This window comes from Calidris pugnax, unplaced genomic scaffold (assembly GCF_001431845.1).
Source record: "Calidris pugnax isolate Ruff unplaced genomic scaffold, ASM143184v1 scaffold56, whole genome shotgun sequence".
NCBI classification, from domain to species: domain Eukaryota; kingdom Metazoa; phylum Chordata; class Aves; order Charadriiformes; family Scolopacidae; genus Calidris; species Calidris pugnax.
Window position 1 is genome coordinate 12,986,999 of NW_015090839.1, and position 27,567 is coordinate 13,014,565.

The following is a 27,567-nucleotide window of genomic DNA, read 5'->3' on the forward strand; positions in this document are numbered from 1 at the left end:
AAACTGTGAGGAGCGGGTGTTATGAAAGAAACCACCTCCTCCAAATGGAAACAGTTCCATCCAGTTAAATACTTATTGTACTGCAAGGAATAGTATGTTTTAAAAATTTCAGTCAAAATATAGCCACACATAAAGCGAATTGCATTCAACAGCACAGAGCGTGATGGAAATCAGTGAGCCTACTCAGTGTGATAGCCATCCTGGAGCTATTAAGACATTTGAAAATTGGTACACACAAGATCAACAAACACTTAAAAGCCGAGATCTTATCAAAATTCACCTTGCACAGATGGCTTTTATTATTTCTAATTAAGAGTGAGGGACAATAGCACAACAGCTCTAACTTATTTAAATAATGTTCTACATTTTGGGGAAGAGAGAGAGAGAGAACTGGTGGTGTTTTCTGTTGATTTTCCCCCCCCCTCTTCAACATCAGTGATTCTACGGCTTTTAAATGTGAAGTGGACTGTTTATCTGAAAGTGTGCTGGCAGACTGCCACCATATTTCTAAGATTAAAGAAAAGATTGAAAACAATCAGCTTTCCGAGGAACTGAAACCACGACAATATGTTTCTGATTAATTTACAAATATATGTATATATTTAAGGCTAAACTACAGAACCAGAAAATTCCTACTAGTTAGTCTATCACAGGCATTCTTACACTTTATTAGAACAGACATCATATTGAAATAATAAGCATGGGAGGCCTTCGTTTCTTCTTTGATCTATATTACTAAATGTCTGACTGGCTCAGATTTAAAATAAACTTTGGTATGTTTGCACTTGAAAACTGGAAAAAGACCACAAGTAATAATTTGTTGTCAGTTTCCATATTCTCTAACTAAAAACTATCGTTTAGTCTGCACACTGCTGGATGCCAGGCGATGTTAGTCCAGTCACCCCTGCAGTGGCTAAACTTTCTTGTAGGAATATATGCTCCAGTATGGAGGGAATGATGATAGATCACTTCATCAGCGTGGAACTAGCTGAGACGAATTAAAGGTACAGATCACAGCTCTCTGTGCTTTCCAAATCTCTTGCAGGCTGGTGTCATTACAGCCTTCAACACACAGGTACGTAGGGGAGAAGGGTACCACGGAGATCCTTTTTCTCTGAACACCTAAGGTTCGTGATTTCATGCCAAATGCATCACAAATGTGAAGGCAAAATTTTAAGCTGTTTAATGATGGCTCTTCAGTGTTGTCCTCTATGATTTTAAAGTATTTTTTTCAGTTTAAATGTTGTCAATTTGCTTCCAATACATTAAATGACAATAAACAGTGCTGTTTAAGTGCCATTTACGCCCAGTGTAGCTGGATTTTTTTAGCCTTGGGAGCTTATATATATATCTGGGTAATAATTTCACTCAGACTGAGGTACAGATTAAAACATTTCATACAAGATTAGTTTATTTTCTTATTTAGAAAGCTGAATTCAGAGGAAGGAACACAGAAGGGAGTTCCTACTCAGGAGGTGAAAGAATCTAAAATATTCACCCTTAAAACACATAATGAGTACAAAATGCTATGGATTGTTACAAATGGCAGGAGTAACGAATACACTGACATCCTTTAACTTTTCTCAGCCTATTAAAAGCATTTCTTAATTGTCTGGTTAAACACGAATCTCAGTAACAAATGAGCTAATGCTCATAAAAAAAAGGAAAGAGCTTTGAAAATCTCGTCACCTCTAAAAATTCCCATTCTACTGAACATATCTCATCACTTTATTGCCAAGGTAACCATGGGTATCTCGTGAACTCTCCAGTGCTACTGGATGGTCAAATACCAGTGCTGCAAAACACCTTGTTCTCTATCTACACATGATAAGGCCATGCTTAAGACACAGGACTGAGCTCCAAAATGGATGCACTTCTGAGTCTACGTGATGACTGCAACTCATTTAGGAAGGAGAGAAACCACTTACATTCCAGAAGTTTCAAAATTCAACAGCAACAGAAAGTGCTATGAGCATTTTCCCCTGACAGACTGTGCATTGGTAGGGGCTCCATTTAAATCAAGGTCCTAGCTACCTAAGATATCACCCAACTCATCACATCGTGACCTTTTAGATCTCTTAACTATATAATGCCACACCAAATGGAGAAGGAGGAGAGGGACATTTACATACCAGAACTGGGGAACCAAGATTACTGAGCATGGTTTTAGAAAAGATTAAGGTTATCTCCTGAACCAAAAGATTTTCAAACTTTCATTAAAGTTTACCTGTTCAATCTAGCTCTCCTAGAATAAATATCCTTCTCTTGTTATGTGCATACATCCTGCCAGACACATTGCAGTGGTTTTCAAGCACTGACGCTAACATTTTCAGCAGAAAGACTGTTGTTACACCTTTGCTAATTCCTAGAGAAGAGCACTCACATTAAAAACGGTGAGCACCAAATAAAATACCTGGACAGACAGACTGAGCTGGAGAATCAGAGTTGTTGTGGGTGATCTAAGACTGAACACACCAACATTCAGTAACCCAGGGGCTTCCCTACTGATAAAGGAATAGCCATACTTATTACTGGGTAGAGTAGATCTGATTTGAGCCATATTCTGCTAGTTGAGCTGAAGCAAAGAGAAATTAAAAAGCAAAGTCAGAATAGATATGACCCAAGGGCCTAAAAAACCCATCTAGACCATATTCCTGACTCTTGCTGGTCTGATGAACAAAGGACCAGGAGGACTCACTTTTCTGTGTTTTGCCACTTTAAAGACATCAGGTAACACATTCAAAGAGACAAGCTGATGTGCTAAGGAAGTTCAATATACATGAGAGGGTTGCTGATGACATATGGCTGCTTTTAGACACAACAAAAAAGAAAGATGACCAGCTGTGTGGATTGCAGAATGAAAGCTTGTGAAGCATATTTACGGGGAAAAAATAGATGTTCTAAGGAAGGGAAGAAGGATGATTAATAAAGTAATAACATGCAGCATTGTGGTAAAAAAATTGCTATCACATTGGAAACAGAACAATGACAGAGAACCATATTCTCCAGTGCTGTTAGAAGAAAAACATTTTGTAATCTTTTATCCAACATTTTCTCCCAGAAAATTTTCCAGCAAGTAAATTAAAAGGTTGATGAGTGGCCTGTACAGTGATTTTGAAAATGGTGAGTATTCACATGGACAACAAGGGTGAGAATGAGCATTATCACTTATCAAATACAATTTGGCTCTATTTTCTGGGAAGAACTGGGGTTTCTGGTGAAAATGTTAATATATTACTGGTGTCCCAGTTTTCACTAAAGCTATCAAAAAATTCAGGGGTTTGATACATAAGAATAAACAGACCCTTTGGCTCTAGCCTTTCAACTCAGAATTTTCAGGTACTGAGTTCACTGAAAGTAGGATAAATAATGGGGTGATCTGACTTAAGGAATGGAGAAGAGAATCTATGGAGAAAATGGAAGAATATCTGATAGGGAGGGTAGGAAGTTTAATGGTGTACTTTGTAGCCAGCAATTAATTAATTAAATAAAGAAAGAAAGAAAAGAAAATGCAGCAATTAGTGCTCAATAGGAAAATGTTAAGGTTGCTACTCAGAGGACCATAAAGATAGCTGAGATAACTGGAAATAGTTCTGTTTCAAAGTTAGACTTAAATTTTGCGCATAGATTAAAAAGAGGTAAATTTGGTAGTTGTGGAAAAGATGAAATGATAGAAAAAAATTTAAACATGCATTTTAGATAACAAGGAAGTACTGGAGATAGGAACAGTGATATTGGAAAGATGGTTTTCAGGTCAGTCTCCAGGCATAAAGCACAATGCCTGGTAATAAAACCAAACAGTATTACAGCGATTTTCTTCTCCTAGATATTATATGATATCTCCTAGATGGTTGTATATAAAATCCTATTTCCATTGAGTCAGTGAGAGTTTTGCCATTATCTTCTTTAGAATTTGATTTGGAGCCTAATTTAAGAAACTTAACCTTTGGGTAAACATACGGAAATGTTACTTTAATCTTCTGAAATACAAAATCTGTATTACAGACAAATATTGAAGAGTTTTCTGTAATATTTTACAACTACTGTAGAAAAAGACTGAAAAGACAACATGGAATGCATCTGTAGAATAAATTGATATACCCCAACAGGGACTAAAATTAAAGACACTAGTTGAAAACCAAATTCTGTAATGAAGCCAACACAAAGAGAGTCTTTCAAACCACTAGCCAATCAGTATGCTAAAGTGCTCTCAGAAGTAATGAAGGCAAAAAACTTTACCGTAAATGCTGAAGTAAAAATCATATTGAGAAGGTCCTAAAGTGATGAACAGAATTAAGCTATAAGACAGAAATAATACTTTTAAATAGTTCTCTCTTTTATTTAGAATGAAATGTCTCATCAAGTTCTGCTTCGTTAATCCCTTAAAAGAGAGCTGAAGCAAAGATGGGGGGGTGAGAACACCTTACTGCCAACCAAGAAAATAATCAGCACTACTAAAAATAGTGTCCCTTTTGTTAATATCAATATGTAGATCTGGTCCCTTTTAATTACATAACAGAATGGACTTATCTGGTGAGCCCTAGATTTTTCTGCTCCAGATGTGATCCTTTACCTGGTAGCAGCTTATCAAAAATCTTTATTTATGCTAAAGATCAGCCCCACCAGCACAATTTAGTGGCCCATATCCATTCTTGATATGATACAGTCAGTGATTTTTAGGCAAGGTACTCCTAAAAAAGGGTTGTTGTAAATATCAGATCCAGGTATATGAAAGTTCTCAAATTCTGAATATATTCATCTCCACAGTGTCTTTTCAGGCTCACCTAGATTACTGGCTATGACGGAGGCAGATGATCATTTCATATCAGATCTTTTTACTTAGCCTTTCCAATTTGGAGTAGGAATTTGTGAGTCATATAGACATGTTTAGGAATGAAACCAACATTAAATATTAAACAGTGGTACCCACACAGTACAGTTATAGCTGTCTTTGAAGGTTCAGCCATCTCACTGACTAATTCTTTTTTCAAGATTGGATAAACTGAAGAACCTCAGATTATGTGTTTGAAAAGTTCAGGACCACATAAGGATTATCGCAAATCTTGTCCCAGACAACACCAGTGCCCTGCCTTGCGATACACCCAGGGAATCAGTTCCTACAGGGCTAATTTAATTGAATTTGAACCTCTATCTAACCTACCGGAGCTGGTTCTTTTTTGATTGCCCTAAACCATATTTTTACAGAAAATAGTTAACAAATGCATCATGAAAAAATACAAGGTTTACAAAGCCATAAAGATAAAGCTCAGTTTCATTTTTCCTGCTCTATAGAGAGGATTTACAATTGATAAGGAAAAAAGCCATGTCCACTATGAATGAAAATGGACAAGGAACTAGTATATTCATTCAGTAGCTGACTTCTGTTAGCTGGGATAGAGAACTGCATAAATCAAGGATTCAAGAAAACACAGAAAAGGGATTATATAACATGTAGATGAGAAAAAACACGGCTGTGAAAAGATTAGATATCTTAAATACCCAAGAAACAGAAATATTTTCTTAATGATTTCAATGGGAAGGAAGATTCAAAATTAATCAGATATAAACATGTAAAACTCACAAAGAAGTACGAGTGTTAAATACTTCTCCATCCTGTAAAAGAGTACATAACATATTGTGGACTATTCATTTAAGTATCCATTGCTGAATGTCCAGAACAGTTTTCTGAACTTCAGCAATACATTGAAAAGCCGAATTTAATGAGGAAGGCAACATGGATTTATGACAGCAAGGTCTTTCTTAATTAACTTGCTAGTGTTGTTAAATAATGTTATCACCGGAGCAGAGGAATGGAAATGCCATAGATATTATCTCTTTCAGTTTTATTACAGCACTTGATATAATTTCAGATTAAAGACTGTAAAGTAGAAAAATGTCTCATAAACAAGTAACAACAAGTGGTGGGTTAAGCTGACTAGTGAGGAGATTCTTCTTACTTTTATATGTAATTGAGTTAGGCAACAATATCAGATAAAGCTAGAAATACAAAAGATTCATGCACTGTTAAGCATGAAAGGTATGCTAAAGGGCCAACCTACTACCCCACAAAGGCAAAAGAAGTTCTCTGCGGACTTCAATGAGAGCTGGATTGTAAATTTATTAGCCTTTACTGATTAATACAGAAAGCCATTTTTTCTTGAGATGTGGATGCTGTTACGTAAATTGTGAAAAAATGATGCAGAAAGATGTGATTGATGTTTTCTGAAACATCTTGGTATAATACATGAGTGAAAGTATCAACAGGAACAAAAATATTAATCATTATCTCCCTCACCATCACCTTGCTGGATCATAGTTTAACAAGCTCTGTTATGGGTCTTCAGTTAAATTCACAATTCTTCAGTTTCTGCTACTTTGTGGATCTCAGGCTCACCTTTTGTTTCTGTTTTAATTCAGAGCTATTGTGCAGCTACCAGGCTAAATAAAATCAACAAAGTTCAACAGTGCATCTTATATTTCTTACTTTAATACGCAGGTGGAGTAGGCTGGGCCAATCATACCACAAATGTTACACTAATCACTCTGAAGCCTGTAGACAAGTTAAGTCACAAGTTTGGAGATTAAAATCTGCTCTGTATTTGCTGTGAATTAGGTACTGATACTGCAAAAACTGCAATACATCTATCAGTAAGGAAAAGCTAAGCTACCCAGACTGATTTCTTCAGCATCAAAACTTATAAACCAAGAGAATGATGCAACTGACTTGAAAAACTATTGCTATGACTTAATGTGCTGTGTTAGAAACTGAAAATTAGATTTTTTTAAACATCTTTTATGCCATATCCTGACAGTAATACTTACACAGTGCTATTGAGCTTCACTTTCTTCCATGTGAGGACTCTTTGAGTTTCATTGGGTTACACACAGAATTAAAACACTTATCAGTACAAGTAAGGTTTGGCTCTGAGTTTGGCTCATAGACAGAGGACCAGAGAGAGAACTTTGTTTTGGTTATTCTTTAAGTAAGAGACTTTGAATTTCCTTTTTACCTAAGCTACATCTGCTGAGCTAGTTTATTACAAAAGAAATGGGAACTATGGCAATACATAGCTCCAAGAGTCTCCCATTCATACCATAAATATGTGAGGCCATGGCTCTGGGCAAGCTTTTCAACACATTCAGTAGCAGGATTTGATAGAATGCAACAGCTAGCTCTCATTGCACCTCTTAATTTGCTTGCTGGAACTTGGCAATTTACCTTTCAAGAGCCACAGACCAAGTGGATATCTGTTTGGCACACACAAAAGTTCTTTTCAAGGATCTAGTGAAAGGGTAAGGTATGGACTGCAGCTTAATGAAGTTATAAGCTAGTGACATATCTTGCCAGAAAATATTCATGACCTACTAAAAGGAAAGAAAACTAGTCATCACAAAATAAGGAGGTATGTTTTAATTTTTAATATATGTAGATTAATTTGTACTTAGCTGTTTTTAAATATATATATATACTGAATTTGCAAAGCAAAGGCAATGGCTGCAACAACTTTTGTAGCACAAAGACACCACGTTAATAACGAAACCCTGAACCATTCATAGTTAAGGCCAGGTTTGTGGAAGAGTTCATTCGAGTTCTGGCACATGTTGTAAGACTTTTGGGTGCTGTGCTACAATTGATGTTTTGATGTGGCAACTAGATGAAACTGCTGCGGTTCAGGCTAAGTCTTACACTAAGACTGAACTCAAAACCTCAAAGATTAACTCTAAGCCATGAATTTACATGGATTTACAAACATTTTCCAAAATTCTGCAAAGGGAACCTGCAGCTCAGTTCTTCAAAGGATATCCACTTCCCAAAGTATACTTAGATTTTGCTTTGCTGTTGTCCCGGTGAGGCCAGAAGAGAAGAGACTATATGCTATCTTCTTCCTGGAAAGTCCTCTTTTCTGCCTCTGGGTCCTACACAAGTTGGTTATTTCTATACTGGAAACTTGTGTACAGGATTTTGAAATTCCTGATAGAATCAAGACCTGGAGCCTTGTCTCTTTGAGGAGACAAGAGGTTTTAACAGGTGATAGGAAGTAAAAAGGGAATGTAAGTAGCCAATATTGAAATATCAAGCTAGTGGCTGCTGTTATGAGGTTTAGAGCAGAAGTGATGAAGTTTTAAGTTTGGGGGGGATGGGGAGGGTGGAGGGCTCCGAGCTGAAATAGTCTCCTTGGACAATAGACATTAGAACATGGGTCTAAAAAGAATAAAGCATCTGAGAAAGCTTTATGTCTGATTTGAAAGCTTGTGCTTTGTGCTTGTGCCTCTCATTTAATGTGCTATGATTATGATTACATTTAAATTAAATCAACTTCTGAAGATCAGCTCAGGTGTGTGGGTTGAGAGGGCAAACACACGGAAAAGACGATAGCTCTGCAAGATGCTTTTGGGGTTGGGAGGAATGGGGATGCTAATGCAGCAAGACATGGGGTTTAGGAAAGGATTTAACTCAACCTCAAGGAGATAACTTGGAGCAGGAAAGTGAATCTGGGGTAGGTCATTAGTAAAGGGTGGCTGGGGAGCAGGAAAAGGCTCTAGAGTGGGAGGTGTGGGTGCCAGGAAGCCCCAGGGCTGGAAGAACTCAGCGATTGGCTCTCAGTAGGACTGGGGTGGGAATGCCAGGGAAGGAAGGGTTATCAAATCATGCCTGGCTTTGATCACCACCGAGGCACCTCTGGTTTGTTTCAGAGTTCCTCTGTAGAGTTTAAATTAATTTATACATAGATATAGAGTTTAGAAAGGATTAAAAGACCTCTGGAAATAAATGCACGTAGATTATAATCTCAGTTGTCTGGATCCTCTTGCACTTTTTTCCCCTCATTTCTCTTTTTATTTCCACAACTTGCCAGTAGTCTTAGGTGTAACAACATACACTATGTGTTGATGATCTGCCCACCACTACCACTGAGCACAATGTGCTAATTTCCACAGGCTTAAAAAGGAAAAAGCATGAAAACACACATACACGCACACAACTCAGTGCATACATGCTTAGGAAACAGTAGATAGCAACATCTGTCATAGATCTGTAACATTTTTTAAATATTTACTAGGAAAACATTAAAAGAATGTATAAAGTTTATACACTAGAAGGCCTTGATCCAAAATGTTTTCCTCAGAAGGGTGTATTTTTTGCTGTGTGGTAGGTGCCCTGAGCTGCTGTTAAATCTGAAAAGAACCAAGTATTTGGTGCCACTGTAGAAACATTTAGGCACCTAGAGATGAAGTTAAGTATGATAAAACATAACAGGAGTTAGGTGGCTAATTCACCTGATTTCAGTGGGAGCTAGACATGCAATGCATTTAACTACTTTTGAAAATTTGTCAAGGTTCTTGTTTGTATTTTCAGTCACCTGAATATGTTTTAAGACATCCACTATCACTAAGGGAGATTAACCTGTGTTAGTGTTTTGGGAGCTCGTGGAGCCCCCCATAACCCTTAAAGAGGGGGCTAAAATGAAAGCCAAGTAATTTACTTGATCTTTTACTGCCCGTTTCTTCTGGGTAGTTTTTTTAATAAAAACTCCTTACAATCAATAAAATGTATTTATAACAAAGTACCACACTCCTACCAACAATCTGCGAGCTGGTACATACACTTCGCGGCTTATAAACTGACACACTGTAATATCTGCGCGGTTTTTAGCAGCTGTCTCTCACACCATGTGTCCTGCCCAAGTGAAGACTGAGATCCAGACATGGTGTTCAAAAACTGGGATTATCCTGTAATTTTCAGAATAGATGGCAACCGTGTAATAATTAATTCCCTCAAACCAAGCAGGGAGAAACAGCTGAATAGGAGAAGGGTTTTTTCATCGCAAAGAAGATGGAAGACCCAAGGGGGTTTCAGATATTCTAGAGGTGGGTATAGGATAAGAAACTTAATAGTAAACACACTGATATTATGTTCCTATTCACACTCCAGTTTGGGAAATGGATGTGTGACTTCCATAGCAAACAGCAGGTGAATCTGCACATCCATCCTATACATGACTCTAAATATATTCATGAAAACAAGAAGTCCAGAAATCTGAATTCTACCTAGATTTTAAAGAACCTGGCATTCTACCTCAATCCATTCTGCATAGGAATAGTGGCATCCTTTTAAATTTAATTTTTCAGCCTTGAAAAGCCTATCTTTTCCATCTTTGTGATGAACTTGCCTCTACTGGATCTGCAAAGTAATTTGACAAGACAGGAGACCACTCGTTTCAACTGCAATCACTGAAAGCTATCACAGACCTTGTTACATGGTAAGAAGAAGCTACCGAGTCAAATATGGATACCTATTGTATTTCAGAGCTGTTTTTTCAGCCCTGTATCTTAAATGTGGGTGAAGAAGCAAGATTTGGGCCTTTACTCATAAGCAATACTAACATGGTGTAATTTGCATCTCTTTTAAATAATGCAGGAACAAAAGTTTTGAGTAATCTTAATCTATATGCTGTTTTCTTGGCTTTCTAGCCACAGTTGAGTTGGCTCATCTAGTTATTGGAAGTAAGAACTGACTCTCAGTAAATCACTTCATTTGCATAACATACCTGCTTTCTACAAACAATGATTTCCTCACCAAGATGCTACCAAGTTGGCTTATTTTTTATTAATTAAAAAAAAAAAAAAGCAGCCAAGCTTGATTCCTTCTTTTATTCCACTTTCTAATAGTACGTAGTGGTAAAGTTGGCAGATGTCCTTTACAGGTTTTAAAATTTTCAGATGCTGTTGCAATTCAGAAGAAAAGTTTCAAAGTGCTCTGTAGCGTTACAAAAGATTTGTGCCATTTTCATCTGTTAGCTTGAGCAACTTGCCAGTAAATAAAGATGAAGAATTGCAATAACTTAAAATAATACTTTTGTGTATTTAGAATATTTCCCAGACAGGGATCTCAAATTGCTTCATGAATGTTAGGGAACACAAGCAATGAAAACCTTACTGCAACACTCCCTAGAAAAAGAAAGCAAGAAAGGAAAAAAGAATCTGGTTTTGGGTTGGAGAATGGGAGGCCTAGAGACACCAAGTGTCTGACCCAAGGTCATATGAGAGGAAAAATGCATAGCTGATGACAGAACCCAGAGATGAGCCTAAAGAAAGTAGCAGTAGGTTGCTGCATCAAGAAAAGACACCACAGTCAGCAATCAGATTTTTAAGAGCATGGAAAGTAGTCAAAATCCTTTAGTCTTAGAAGAAAGGCATTTAAGATCTGTGAATGATGAATGAATATTTTTCCTACTACATAAGATAGTACTTGCATTTCTGTTAAGTGCAGAATAATTAAACAAACAAACAAAAAGAATTAGGACACTTTGGAAGGACTGACATTACGGCCGATTTTCAAAGAAGTTTCAGGTTTTGGGGTGCTAATCCCATCAAAACAAAATAAGAAATGGGTGCCAAACTCCCTGTGGCCTCATTGAAATTCTCATCTCATATCACTGTAATTGATTGCATATGAGCACAAATTAGAGTTAAAATAGAATTTAATTCTATCCTGTACATATGTTCATTTTTTCCTGCCGTCATTCATTCATTGCTTTTTTTAAAAATGCACCTTTCATTGAGTGATTTACAGTAATAAAAAAACAACCACAGAGAAAACACGCTTCCTTCCATAGCCCCCCAAAATCCTAAAGTATTAAAAAGCAGTAATAAACAATGGACCGTAACATCAACTGCCTTGAATTGACACCATTTCTCTGCCAATTTAAACTAGCTGAGTACGTGGCCTCCTGCATTTTTGTGTTTTCCAAGGTTATTCTCAGCAGCACCTGCACAGTAAATAAAGGTAAAAGTGCAAGAAAATAGACGCAGACGTATCAGCGAATGAGGAGCTCTGCTTCCATATACATTAGTGAACTTTTCTCCTGACAAACAGGCTATCACCGTATAATGGGCTTTTCCTGAAGTTTACTGCGGCACTGTTTATAATAACATTGCATCCAGCCTGCCTTGTTGGTACTTTTGCATTGCAGGGTAACAGTTCTGAGGTGGCAGCAAACAGCTTCCGTGCTTGTGTCAGGAGAAATAAAACTGTTATTATTTCATACACTTCAGAGGCCACACTCGAACTCAGCAGCTCTGCAGAGCTGTTGTGAACAGAAAGCTCTGCTGTAGAACACCGGGCTGCCCCCTCAACAATAAACCGTCTTCTCTCCCCTCCGTGTTTGGCTTCCTGCCAGTTGCCCATTTGCTTTACACCATCAATTTATATTCACTGAGATGGTGTAAGGTTCTAGAACAGCACTGATTATCAAATCTGCCTGCCAAACATATGAGCAGTAAAAGCTGGTCTTCCAGAGTCCTACATGTATCGTCCAAGGGCCCGATCCCTCCAGCTCTCCCCGCGAGGAGCGGTCCCCCATCACCCCAAGCCCAGGGACCCCTTCCCAACCAGGTCCCCCGGCCCGGCTTCCTTGCCCGGAGCTTTAAAGGAGGGCTTTTCAATAACCCCACCACGGCACGAGCCCTGCCAGAGCCAGTTGAGAGAGCTCCTAGCTTTTGTCATGTCTTCTGATTACTGTTTCATACAGCAGCGATTTGCCAGCTGATACTATCTCATCCGGTATATGGGAAGCAGTTTGTAAAAAGGCTTTAGAATAGCCATGTGGCCGCTCATTCCTTGCTAATCCTAAATATCGAAAAGCCAAAAAGCTCTCACCCTCTTACCCCTCCCCACATTCAAAACAATCCAACATCAGGGTTCAAAACAAGTTAAAAATCATGAAGCTTTAGAAAAGGGCTTTGAAAAGAACGCAGGCTGATTTTTATTTGCCTTTCATGTCTAAGCAGTATGTAATTCTGACTTCCAAACTTTCTATTTAATCGTGACGTCTAGGAGTTTACTTCTTTAAATGGAAGTTTAGATTCTCGGCGGGGAAAAAAGAAATAAAGATGTTTAAGATGTTTACAGCTGGGATGGTTCTTTAGAAAGACACCGAACGTCATGAGAGCAGCATTCAGGAGAACTGAAAACACTGCATTAACAATGGATTTTAGCAAATTAATTAGTCTTGCCCATTTTAATTTATCTTTCACAATGATTTAAGCTTGTGAGAATCAGCCACAATGGGTTTTGTTCATAAGTTACTTTGCATCTAAAAAGAATCAGAATATTTCATGCTTCCTTTTCCATGTGGTCATATATATTGGTAATCCTAATTTGAATCCTTTCGCCTCATGTGCAATTAGTTCTCACTGAAGCCAATAGACGTCATCCATACGTAAGGAAAGCGGGATGGAGCTTTAATGAGTGGGAAGTAAATGTAACAATGAAATAGCAAATGAAGAGGTTTTGCAGCAACAATACAGCTTTCTGAGTGTGAAACAAACCTGTAGAGATAAATACACCTATCTACTCTTTGCTTAAGAGCTATAATATTGGGCTCACTTAATGCATTCAGAAGTGCGCAAGCATTTTCCAAATGTTTCCTAGCTATATTAATCACGTCTCAATCCTAAAATGAACTCTGTGCAAGAAGACTTATGCACATCCATAGTGTTATCTGCAAGATTACAGCCTTTATTGCCGACTATTTGTAAATAAGGATAAAAGTCAGCGTAGGCATCTCTTCAAATGCAACTTTAAAATACCATATGTCCTTATGCTTGTGTTATGTGACGAAACCTGACAGATCAAAGGACCAGATTTCCCACTCTACATTGATTATTTACTATCATTCATTTTCATGCATTTTAATATGTGGTATCTACATTTAGGTTCTTGAGAGCCAGAGAGAATTCAAGCTGCAATACTTGGATCCAGACTCTGAACTTCACATAGCTTGGGGATCTGGCATTTTGGTTCAGCTTTTCCTCTATGTAAACAACAATGTATCTCAGATGAAGTCCACACTGCCTTCAAATGTGCTCAAGCTGTCTTACCCCTTTCCTCCTCTCAAATCTATTCACCTTTTCCCCTCAAAAAAGGAAAAAAAAAAAAATCAGTTCATGGCCAGAAATTCATAACAGATTTTGAATTCAGGCATCAGTCCTTCAATTCACTGTGTAAGTCAGTGGAAGTGCTCAAGTTGTCTTTCTAAACATAAGCTAACAGAGTGACCCAACAGAGGCAGCAACAGGGCTCCTGACACTTCTCTTTATTGCCCAGTCATAAATTCATAAAGGGATGTATACTATCGCTAACTGGTACGTTTGCTAGATAAACATCAACACCAATTTAATGACTTGTGTACACGTTGTAAACCAGGGAATCTTTATACAAAGAAATGAGATAAATCAAACATGAGCTGAGGCTTAGAGGAAAGCAATTAAAGCTTTAAGGTAAGGTTGCTGAGGGAGGGCCCCGTATCACATTATAGTGTATAATAGAAAATGTGTTAACATGGAGTACAGTATGTGAAATTAAATTAATTAGTAATATAAAACACTTCTAAAGCAGCATGTCCATTGACAGATAAATAGATTAAACATAAGAGATAAATAACCCATTCAGAGATCTCAGCTCTTTTTTATCAAAGAGAAGAAATGAAAAAAGAAATCAAACTTCCTAAAAGACAGGGGTGATAAAAGCATAGCTAAAATAGACATTTTAAAGCCGACTTGTTCGCCCCAGGCTAGTGATTGAAAAGAAAAAGCATAGCCGGACCATAAAAAACCTATTGGACCATATTTCATTTGCTATAGTATATTTAAATGTTTCACTGCACACCAATTTAAATCTAGTGCCTTATAGGCTGGTATAAAATACCTTAAGCTGTACTACTTTCTGAGCAACTGTAAGGAACCTTTCTTTGAGACAGACTTCTTATAGTTACTTCACCTAGCCTTTCTTAAGGTTAGTAATACACTTAAGGCTACATGAGCAATTTTTTTCTGCTACAGACATCAAAATGAATTACAGCTCCTGCCCCCTAACAAAATAAACACATAATCTTCCGTTAGGATTAAAGTCTATTAGCACAATACAGACTGGAACAGGAAGAGCTCCTGGAGTCCACGTTACAAAAGCTTAACATGTTCCCTGAACTCCAGACAAGACCTTTTTATCATGTACAGCTATTTACATAAAGCCGAGGCTGGAGTTTCCTACTTCTACTTTCTGGCATGCAACTGGTACAATTTAAGGAACCATTCAATTAACTGCAGACAAAATCTATATCCGCCTGTTACTCTTCACCGATTGCTTCTGTGTACTTCTCTTCTAAGCTTCTACGAGTTTCCCAAATAACTTTTCCAATTCTGCCTGTGATGGTAACATACTGCTGATGGAAGCTGGTGGAGCACTTCCCTCATTCTGGTTTGTCCAATGAAAGAATCTGGTAGCACAGAAACTGGGACAACTACTACTTCCCACAAGTTACATTGTGGTCACTTCCCAGCTTAACATCTCTAGTTTGTGAGGTCAATTGCTTTGCCAGTTTTCTGGGATTCCAATGGACACACGGAGCATTTGCCAATTTCAGGTACACCTTTGGTGGTCCAGGCTGTAATTGAAGGATCCCAGTTTTATGTCTACAGCATCCAGCACACAGAAGTTTCCTTTGCTCCCCACCACCTGAACTAGGTAAGTAATGCAAAAATTACTGTGCGAATTCACAGTGAAATTGATGCTTGTTCTAAACTGGAACTTACTACCTGGAAGAAAGTAAGTTTTGTTTTGGTGAAAGTAGGTTTGCATTTATTCATCTCCACGGTGATAGGAGCCTACATGTTAGCCATCATAATACAAAATGCTTTTAAATCCTCCCTAAGGGAAATGCATTATCCACCATTTCTGTAAAAAAGGAGTGGGGGATGGGATGAAAAGGTAAGTATTCTAGCTACAGGTCAAAAAGCAGTGTTTCTCCAGCAGCTTCAACAGTGTGCATCATGGCTTTAATACAGATGGTTAGAATTTGTGTTGGTTAGATTTGTCTGGGTGCAAGAGAAAAATGATAACGTGTAGCTCTTTGGTAAACATGGATGCAAAGCCAGTATTCACATCCTGGAAGTTCTGACAATGCAGAGGGGCATTTGGTCCCTATGTTAGGAAAGAACTGAAGTTAGTAACATATCCAAGGGTGAGGAAAGAGGGGGTGGGACATACTTTGAATGAGTAAACTATTCCAACTCTAAAATGCAAAGTTTAGAAATATTTTGAGCAAGTTAGGTACACAAATTAAAGCTGCCCTGAGGCAACTTTAATTTATGTGACTGGGTGATTTGCTATCACTATGTAACTGCCAAAGCCTCACTGCATTTGGCAACACCACAGAAGTAACCTTTCCATACAGGGAAATCACGCGCCATCCGCACTGAATTAACCTGTTTAAGCATTTCAATCAATATTAAGTGTGCCTTTAAAGACAAACTCAGGTCTCATGAGCACTGCTGCAAATCTGCGGTAACTTACTACCAGTCCTTCTTTTCCTAGTTTCTGGGAAAGGACTCCTAAAATTTGCCCTTTCAGTTTATTACAGGTAAAGGTGGTGTTCCTCTTGTAAGACAGTATTCCCGTTTGCTAAACTTCACTTTCCAAATTGATATTTACTCTGCAGAATGTTTGCCCAAGCCTCAATTATTTTGGAAAGTTTTAGCAAAAATGATTCAGCCATTTCTGAAAATGAAATTAAAGGAAAATATTGGTATGTTGTTTCTCACTATATTTAATTGAGGAGAGCGTGCTTTGGAACAGAAGCATAACATTTGGAGAAGGAATGGCCCTGCTCTCTGGGATGTGCCTTTTGCCATCTCTTTGAAAATCCACCCACATTTGGCCAAGCTATAAACCTTTGAAAATTTTCAATTAGCACTAGTTCAGTAAAGACATTTAAGAGTTTGTCAGCTAAATTCTTCAAAGACTCCATCTGTACTGAACATGCTCCAGCCTGTACATGCTGGCATCTGCAGCACCCCCCACAGAACAAGGGAGCATGCGCTGCTCCAGCTCCGAGCAGGACTTCCTCTGAAACAGTCCTTCTCCATTGCTGTGGACCTTCCTAGGACAGGGACTGAGCACAGGGTGCTGTCACTTGTACCCTCCACATCCCAGAGCAAGTGGGACCACAGGGGAGTAACAGAAAGCCGGCTGACATTCTTCTTTTAATGTTTAGCTCCAATGGCTGTCACTACAAAAACCCTTCAGAAGAGTGCATCGTGTGAGGCTCCTCTTCTGCAGCAAAACCACAACTAAGTCAGGTCCCAGCACTTCATCTAATCTCCATCATCCACCTCACTGGCCCTGATGTTTCCTCTTCCCTCATCATTTCCCTCATCCCACTCCAGTCCCAGGGTCCAAGTCCCAGTAGCTGCCTCCTTCCAGTTCACTCCTAGCCCAACTAATTCTGTCACCTTCTCCCAGTCTTCCAGCTCCATTCCTTTACAGTCGGAGTCTCCATAACTCCCAGTGCCATCCCAGCCTCCTTCCTGAGCCAGCCCCCCTTCATCTCCTCCTCTACTTTGTGGTGTCTCAGTGTGACACAAACTAAATCTTTCTCTCTTGGACAGCTTAGGTACCCTTCTACATTTAGATCTGACAGCTTCCTCCACCACAGTTCTGGATATCAGAAGAAATAGAGGTATAGAATAATAGCTCATTGTTTCGATGATTGGCTATGACTCTCATCTCAGGCACTTTGAAGCAGACGTATGTGAAGTCCCTCTACAGCATGAGTGTATTCTCACCAGCACAAGGTGGTGTGGGATTCCGAGTTATGGCTATTTAAGACAGAATTTCTGGAGGTTTAGCTATCAAAACCCAGTAAGTCTTCGATAAGCATCTGTGAACTGTGATTTTTGCTAAGACTTAAACCGTGGCCAAATTGTTACATTTTTATAAGGAAAGCAAAAGCACACTCCTAACATTCACCTGCCAAATTTCAATTTCCCCCCTCTCACAAATGGGAGCACTAAAGCTGTTCAAAGAAAAGGTCTCCAGAATTATTTAACACTGTTAAATAATGTGCACCGTGCTTTCTCTTCTTTTTTCTTTTTTTTTTCTTTTATTTTTTTTTTTCTTTCCTGATCTATTTTGGCTGAAATTTTTCTTGAGATTTTAGCTGTCGTTTACAGGCCCTGAAGAGGACGTTGAGACTGAGCTGATGCTGCTATTCTGCACCTACTGGTACACAGTGTATCTCATGATCAGAAACTAAATGCTTAAAATCCTAAGATTGGCAGTTTCTATACATCTTGGCTTTTTATTTTAAGAAAATTACATTAAAATCGAGCACATTAAATAAGTAATGTTAATATGTTATGTGTTAGATACCTGTGGGACCTTTTATTTGGATCAAGTATTTTCTGTTGTGTATATCTTTATAATACTTCTAAGCTGTCTGAAAAGTTTAGCTTGTTGTCTAACATGGTATAATTTTTGCAAACTGAAGCCATTTTCTCTATTTACTTTCCCTGCTTTTCCATCAGCTGCTTACTAGGGCTGACTCTAAACAAGAATTTGTTAACCCCGGATCTCTAATGGATCTTCCTTCCTCTGGGGAGGGCCATGAAGATGATCAGAGGGCTGGAGCACCTCTTCTATGAAGACAGGCTGAGAGAGTTGGGGTTGTTCAGCCTGGAGAAAAGCAGGCTCCAGGGAGACCTTATAGCAGCCTTCTAGTACCTGAAGGGGGCCCACAGGAGAGATGGAGAGGGACCCTTTATCAGGGAGTGTACTAATGGGACAAGGGGTAATGGTTTTAAACTGAAAGAGGGTAGATTTAGATTAGATATCAGGAAGAAATTTTTCACGATGAGTGTGGTGAGACACTGGAACAGGTTGCCCAGAGAAGCTGTGGATGCCCCATCCCTGGAAGTGTTCAAGACCAGGTTGGATGGGGCTTTGAGTAACCTGGTCTAGTGGGAGGTATCCCCGCCCATGGCAGGGGTTTGGAACTAGATGATCTTTAAGGTCCCTTCCATTTCTAACCATTCTATGATTCTATAATAGGAGCCTGGCTCTACAGGGCAGAGCAAGTGCCAATTAGCATAAGTAGTCAAAGAAGTTAAGATACTTCTTGACCGTTGGATAATTTTCAGTCAGTAAGAAGAATACTGTTACTTTAAAAGTCTAACACAATGCTTTGTCTCAGAGGTATTGTTTCCATTGCACTGCATTTCATAGATCACTAAGCAGCATTAATTGAAGCCCCATGCCTTCAATCTGACCATAGGGGACTATGCACAACATGGGGTTTTCTATAGAGGGAAAGAGAAAATGGAGACCAAAAGAACATTACAAATGCCTTTTGAAAAATTACAATATTCCTTTTTCGCAGTTCATGACAATTTGGAGAGTTTGAAAGCTGAGATTTTCTGTCTACCCACTCTGCAAGCCTGCAAAGTTTTTGGTCTCTGTCTTCTATCTGTGTGAACCGACAAATGTTCAAAGATTACCACCACCTGAAATGGCCTAACTGATCTGAAAATGTCAAGGAAAACTAATAAGTTTTAATTTTGGTGGATTGGATTGGACTGGCTGGACACCTAAGTTAAATCACATAGCATTTCTTCTTTTCCCATTTTTTTGGGTTCTGACTTGATCTTATAACACAGATTCTGGAAAAGTCTTTCTGACTTCTGTCCTGGAAGGCTGGGTGGCATCTGATCATAGGAAAGAATCTCAGACTAGAAATTAAAGGTTTGACAGAACTGAAGAGTTTGCTGCTGGATCAGCTTGTGGGTTGTAAGTAGAGCAAGGTAACACAATGATGCACAGCAAAATGTTCTCAAGTTTCAGACCTAGTGGGCTCTCCAAGATGTTAGCAAAGTGGCTGTTTGGATTTTATTTCTCTCTGGGGCTGGTACGCTTACAAGATGGGATCAACGCTGTACATTGGAGTTAGTTTGTCCACTCTGAATACTCTGCTTTTCATACACCTACCTTTTGAGGAATTCCAGAAAAAGGAAAGAAACATAAGCCAAGAAAACAAGACGCTTAACTGAGAGATTGAGATTTTAAAAACAAACAAAAAACCAGCAAGCAGATCTCTCAAACTTCATGAAAAAGAGAAAACTAAGGAACAAAAATCATTACAAATGGAACAATAGTTCAATCAGATATTTTGTTTTCAAGACAGCTTTTGTCCAACTTTTTACACAGTCTTTGTAATTAAAAGTACCAAATCAGTATCATATTTTGGTAAAACACTGAATTAGCTTTTCAGGATGACATTCCCTCAAAACTGTCTGTGTGTATGTCTTTAAGACAGGAAGCCACCTTCAGTGAAATATAAGGCCTTTTTGGTTAGAAACATTATCTTTTTGACACTTCAGGGATAAAATCTGCCTGCTGGAGAAAATGGTTTGAATACTGAACACTGTAGAAGTAACAAAATGTTGCTTTTAAAAGCATGGTTTGGTAATTCCTGCAATCTCTCCATTGCATGTCTGCAAGGAAATCTCCAGCTTTTTTAGCATCTTGGAAAAAAATTACAAACAGTCATACGAAATGATACTAAGAAAAGTCAAGGTCTGAGGCCCCATCTTCCTCCCATTAGCTTCAATAGAAAATAAAAATAAATCCTATTGTTTCTCCATTTGTCTAAGACTAGGCTGTGAATGAGGTGTGGAAACTAAACTACATTCTCAAGCTTAAAGGTGGTCCCTTTAGGTCAGGACTCTGGCAGACCAGCAAGTCATTGTAGGAAATGCAAATTGCCATTTCTCATTGTGGTAACCTTTCTGTTGATAGGGGACTTCTGTCTCCAGGGCTGTCGACCTGGCAAATTTCACACGCATTGAAAAAAAAACAAATCACCCAAAAATTAAACAAAACCAAAGCCTAGGAAAAACACATCAATGTAGAGGGTCTATTTAAAGAGAAATTTGGAACTGGACTTCTGTGACGTTTCCTGTACTTTAAACGCCTTTCTTTTTCCACTCAATACATTAAAGGGACATGATCAAGGCTAAAGAACCTAAAATTAGACCTGCCAGCTGTGTTTTGGTTTGTGAGTGTTCGCAGGTCATGCTGTCCCTGCGCGCTGCCTGTCTGATCCATTCCCTGGAGGAGGCAAAACACTGGAACGTAAAGGAATTCTGATACCCCTTACACATGGCAGTGCAGTCTCTGCTCTCCTCAGAGTAAATTAGACGGACAGAAAGAAGACAATATACAAATACCTCTAATCTTGGAAATAGTATGTGGCTTGAGGTTTGTTATTCTACACTTAGCATCTATGTTTAATCTTGCATTTGGGAAACTAATAGGTTTTAAAAGGTCACACAAGAAAAAATATATTAATATTCTCAAGCATATTTGATTTTGGGTCAACCTTGTGAGTTTTTACTACATCATCTGAAAATATCTAAGCCTTCCATAATCCTGCCATTGTAAACTGAGTTTTTAGTGTCGCAAATTACTCATTAGTCTGCCAATTTTCCACCTAATAACTCATTAAATTACTGAAAAGCAGCTCTAGATAGTTTGCAATTGCTCTATAAAACTTACTACTAAAATTTTGAGGGGCAGTTTATCCAAGAAGCATTAATCTGACCTCTAATTTACAGGTGGTGCAATCCTAACTAATTTGTTTTCACAGGTCAACCAGGCACACATATAACTGCATAGTTTGCATATGTTTATGATCTTTGCATGGACAAATCAGAGTTCTGAGTTGAGGAGCTCAAAATTAGAGGCAGTTTTGGATAGTTCAGCTTTATAAACCCACCAGATGAGCTCGGCTTTTGTCAGAACAATCATCCAAATGAATCAGTCAAACAGACATGGGTGTGTTATTGCCCTGTAATTAAGGGTTGACAAAAATCTGTAATTTTCAAAATAATAATTGAAAACGCATGTGGAAATGTTATATAGAAAGCTACACTTAGTAATGTTAAAAGCAGTGCTCTTTTCAAAAAGAGGTACAGATTTCTGAACCAAAGTAAGTCTGCAGGAGAGCCAACATTTTTTCTACAAAAGTAACATTTTAAGCTCAAAATAGAGCATAACCCTGCTCAGGAAACCCTGGAAAACACCAGCTCATAAGCAGCGATGTTAACAGGGCTCTTTAAATTGTCTCTCTCCCACAGTCCCAAGGTGGAGAAAGGAGTTGTGCAGGATCAGAACAGCTCCAGCTCCCTCCCCACTAGATCCACCATTTCAGTACCGTCTTCTGTAAATCTGGCACACAGGTGACAACACTGCAGAAACAGATCATACCCTCTGAATGCATCTAATTAAATTCTGAGAGGGCACTGTAACATGCAGTACTTGTCCTGTAGCGCCTTTCAACTCCCCTTCAGTCTTTTGCACACTTTATGGAGGCCTCACACCATGCAGATAGACCTCTGACATCAAGGAATATGAAGGTTGTTATGTAAGTTGATCAAGGGACTACTTCGTTGCAGAGCAGAAAAGGAGCAAACAGGGATATATCACAAAGTAAAAATTTTGAAGGCAACTCAACAACATTCCTTGTTGATTTGCTTGCCTACCTCTCCTCTGTTTAAATTTAAAATGCATGTATCAAGGCAAAAGGATATTCAGCTCAGTTACTAAAAACATTTGCATGTCACGCACACTCAGAAAGACAAAAAATCGGAGTTCTTAAATCAAGATGCACTTGGAAGAAAGAGAAGACAACCATACTATCAAGAAAGAGATCAGAATCCCTCTGCCACCACATGATCTTTTCCGTCCCAGGATCTAACTCTATGGTGTTGAGAGAAGAAAGTGGTCAGAGCCCACGATTTAGGGTAACATCAAGGTGATCACCTTTACAGAATGACTATATTTTATAATACTAGAAAGCCACAGGACAAATACAACTTAAACACTCATTAAGGGAACAATAAGGTTGAATGAAATCTATGGAGTCCGGTATATTCGTATTATCTATGCTGTGCAATGCAAGTTGTGTATAAGAGATGGCTTTTATGATTTCATCTTCCCATTTTGCTTCAATTCTACAGTTGTGGAGTTTTCAAGACAGCAAATTCTTGATTAGTGTGCAGTGATGATGCAAAATTATAGGCGTGAATTAAGGCAATATTATGCTACATTCATGCACTTATGCAGGAACCATAATACACAATTCTAGCAGCAACTATTCAGCCACTGGAGTGACCTCACTGGTTTAATATGCTCAGAGTTGCTGTATAAAGTGTGAAAACAAGTGTATCAGCATTGCATTAACAATGTTTTGCTGCAATCATAAGCAAGCTTTGCTGACATGTATTAACACAAGTCATCTTAAAAAAAAATTTAGATGCCAAGTGTAAAAATGTTGTTGATATAAAATGTGTATTATAAAGTAGCAGTATTAAAATGAAATCTAGCATTTTGTCTTCCCATAGATTAACTTGCTAACCAGATTTAAAAAAAAACAAAACACACAAAAAACCCAACACACAAAAAACCCAACACACAGCAAAAAGCCCTTATTTTGACTATTCAGTTATTAGCATGATTTATGTGCAACCGCACATATTATAATGTATACATCTACTGTGTGCATGTTTCTGTGCATATATCTACACACACATGCACATATACACACACACACACAGAATATAGCACATTTTTATATATGTGTATACTGTCACATACAAACACATATGCTCCAGAGCTTTCCTTTTAGTGTTTTTCTTGAATCTTACATGAATAATATGCAGCATCATGGACCTTGAACACTGATGACTCTGGTTAACGCTTTTATCCTTTGCTTGAAATTACAGGATCAGTCTAGCCAGAATTTATGAGAACCAGACCCCAGACCTCACATAGCTCACATATTAGACCATTAGGCATCTAACTACCTCTGAACAATTTCAATGCATTATCTTGCCTTCTCCCTGGGGCACAAACTTCACTCGTCCATACTTTTAATATATTTTGTCTGCATGAAGCAGATCGAGTTATTACATGCCAGCAGATCACGACTTACAGAAATCTCATTGCTCTACAGTGATGCAACTAATATCTCTCCCTTCCCCATGCTGAGATAGTGCAGTAAAGAAATGGTCAACGGTGCAATTTTCAGTAAATTAATTGATAACATACTCAGTGCATATTTGCTGTTTATGCTTACAGACAGGTTAATTAAATATTTCCACCTTGAAATATATTTGTGTGTGCATACACATGCTGATATATCACCGTACATATTCACATAGCTAAACAGAAGAATTTTTCAAATTGTTTAGAATACCCACTGCTGCACTTTACATAAATATAGTGTCCCTCTGCTGTGAGAGGTTTTACACTTACTTTTCAAAGGCAATATAAAAACAGGGTGTTGTTGCCAAGCACACATTTCCATTATCACAGGAGTGTTTTTGTTTTGGGTTGGGGTTTTTTTGATTGAAATATAACATAAAGTAAGATTAGAAATCAATTGACCTGTGAACTCTCCCAAACCTTTTACCTAGGTTGCAAGGCCATTACGTTCTTTTCTTTCATTAGTTTTTTGCTGGAGTAAGGCTGAACAGGAAACAAGGGTGATCCTGTCTTCTCCCTAGGGGCTGTTCATCAGCTGGCTCAGTTTACGGCACCAAAAAAAATAAAAAAATTGGAAACATATAAAGACTCGGAAACCCCATCTTTTTCTGTCTGCGTTATGATCATTATAATATTAGTATTAATAACAGAGGACAATCAGGGAGCTGCACTCTTTTTGGAATTTCTTTTCTGCAAAATTATATGCATGGATTTTCCCTGCATTTTAGTACCTGCCTTTATAACCCAGTTCTAGCTAATGTAGTGATTTTGTTTTGGATCTGCTAAATGAGTTTCTTTTATAGCTTGCATTCTTGATGAACAGAGGATTACTCATAATAATTCTATATTTCAAATTTAAATTCTTTGTTAAAAAAAAAAAAACCCAGACGTGAAAGCCTCGTTTCTCCTTTCAAAAGCAGTTTGAAGCCCTATTCTGCAAAGTGCTCAGTGCCTTGACAGAGATGCTTAGCATCAGAGCAACTGCAAGAGAAAATAGGGATACTCGGCACCTCAAAGAAGGCGCTTCACACTATACAGGATTGGACACTTAATTCCTGACTAAAACAAACTCCATCAAAAGGTCATCAGTCCCGGAGACTAAAACAGTTTTGATGAAGTCCAGTCTCCCACTCTGTTGACAAGCGTCTCAATTATTTTCAACAGCTCTTGGTGTCTACATCGGAAGAATGCAGAGCAATCATCAGGCTGAGGTAACCACAGGTCCCTCGGTGAGAATCTGCAGAACATGCACATTGAGCAGCACTTTAAGACAGCTATTTTTTTTCCACCTGAGGTAGGAATAACTAATGATGTAACCAAGTTATCAGCTACACATTTTGACATACCAGCAGTGCATGAACTAATGCCTTGTAACTGCAATGCAAGAAGAAATAGCCCCTCAGGATAAATTCTTTGGAGGTCTATGCAAGTAAAGCGATGAAATGTCTGGATGGAAAAATCTAGAACTTTTAAATGGGACTGGATGGGACTTAACCCTGATGGATTTTCCTGTGTGCTATACAACTTGAACGAGGTAAAGCTCATCTGGCACTAGTTGGTTCTATCAGTCTTTGCTGATTTGCCCTAACATTTAGGTTAATTTAAGATGCAAGCTATAGAGAAGAAAATACCACAGTCCTCTTCTTTGCACTTCCCTGCTCTTGGTGACCAACAACTATATGTCTGTGCACAATATACGTGCACCTAGGACATCTCACACTTCAACCTCCTCATCTTTGGACCATGTGATTTTTTCAGCAGTTGCTTTCTTCCACAGCTCCCTTGCCCAAAGCTGTGCCTCTGTCTTTTCAGACATCTGCCAGGTAGAGGCTCAGCAGGAAGAGAGCCCTTCAGAAATCCAGCTGGCATCCTTTCCTACGTTTTTCTCCAGCTTCCTCCCTGATACTTCTCTCTAGCTTCCACCAACGGCACAGATTTTGGGGTAACTGCTACCTAAAATTCTCATTTTTCCCAGTACCTCTGCATTCACTCAATACCTGCACTATTGCTGACAAGAGACTCCAAATTCCATAAGCTACTTTTGCATTTACAGCTTAGCTCATGTTGCTGTGACGGGAGACAGACCTCTTGAGTTCTTGAAAGCAGTGTACTAACATTAGAGAGAGGCAGTGCACCTTCCTGAAGAATCTGCTGAGCTCTTCTAAGACTGCAGAACATGCAACTCTTCCCCTAAAAAGAGCTATGGAGGTCCCTTTCTGAAATGAAATTAATTACTTCTAGCACAGAATTTAAAAAAAAACAACCACCAAACATCCTCCACCCCCCAAAAAAATAAAGCATAATGAATGAGAAAATAACAAATGAAATTAAGACACACAAAAAGGTATTATAACTCACGGAATCACAGAATAGTTGAGGTCGAAAGGGACATAGAGAGGTCATCTGGTCCACCCCCCCTGCTCAAGTAAGGCCCCTTAGAGCTGGTTGCCCAGAACTGTGTCTGGGTGACTTTTGAATATCTCCAAGGATGGAGACTCCACAACCTCTCTGGGCAACCTGTGCCAGTGCTTAATCACCCTCACAAAGTGTTTCCTGATGTTCAAGACGGCACCTCCTATGTTTCAGTTTATGCCTTTTGCCTCTTATCCTGCCACTAGTCATCACTGAGAAGAGCCTGGCTCTGCCCTTTTTGCACCCTCCCTTCAGGTATTTATATAAATTGATGAGATCTCCCCTGAGCCTTTTCTTCTCCAGGCTAAACAGTCCCAGCTCTTTCAGCTTTTCCTTGTATGTGAGATGCTCTGGTCCCTTAATCATCTTTATGGCCCATCATGAGACTCTCTCCAGTATGTCCTGGAAACACAGCTCAAAATGCATTACAGGAAACAGCTCAAAATGTGTTAGGTACTGTGGTATTTTCCCCATCTCTCATGCTTTCAAAGGAGAGAATGAGCCCTTGCAATATTTTTCCAATGTGGTGTCTAAAGGAAGTGGTGGAAAGTTCAGAAAAGGATCACTATTGACTAGACTCAGTATTCTACACCAGCAAAAAACATATCTGTAGCATTGCTCTTCATGGATTTTTCCAGTACTTGCTGTTGGGTAGGTATAAAATTATTTCCAAGTTTTTTGCACAGCTATACCATTAATGCTAACTTTTCACAGCTGGGTAATTTCCGTGCATTTTGTCTTTGCTAACATTCATTTTAAGCTCAGAAGACTCATTGGCCACCACAAAAGAGGACATGAATGAAGGACATAAGGACAGACTCAGAAAAAAATGAGATGACCGTATTAGCTGCTCGATAATTTATTTCTACTATTTTCAGCGCTACGTCCACTGCTTATGGCCTGTGCTGGGGAGATGACAGAGGATTGTGATGGATAGCAGCATCCATGAGAGCTCCCAGAAACTTAACCTAGAAAGACTATTTCCCCTCTAGACCATGGCAAAAGAGACTATTACTCTGATTACAAGAAAATTAAATGAAGTCTCAAAGCTAACTCTCAGGACATGCTTCTAGCTGCAGAAGGTTGCCTGCAATCTATTTACACTTACTTGAGGTCGGGCTTTAGTGCTTTTTGAAAGCACAGGAACGAATCCTATACCTGTGGTCATAATATTTATATAAGAAGCATACTCTTCCCAGCTATATAGTGGCTTTGTAGACCTTTCAACTTTTCAAGGCCCCAGTGCATGTGACCCTACATGTCGGGTCACTGCAGAA

The 27,567-nt window shown here is 38.7% G+C and overlaps 1 protein-coding gene across 2 annotated transcripts in view; it reads right to left on the reverse strand.

Moving 5' to 3' along the window:
* Window positions 1–27,567, reverse strand: part of MEIS2 (Meis homeobox 2) — a 171,664-nt gene that overhangs the window by 63,057 nt on the left and 81,040 nt on the right. The gene's annotated exons all lie outside the window — the stretch shown is intronic.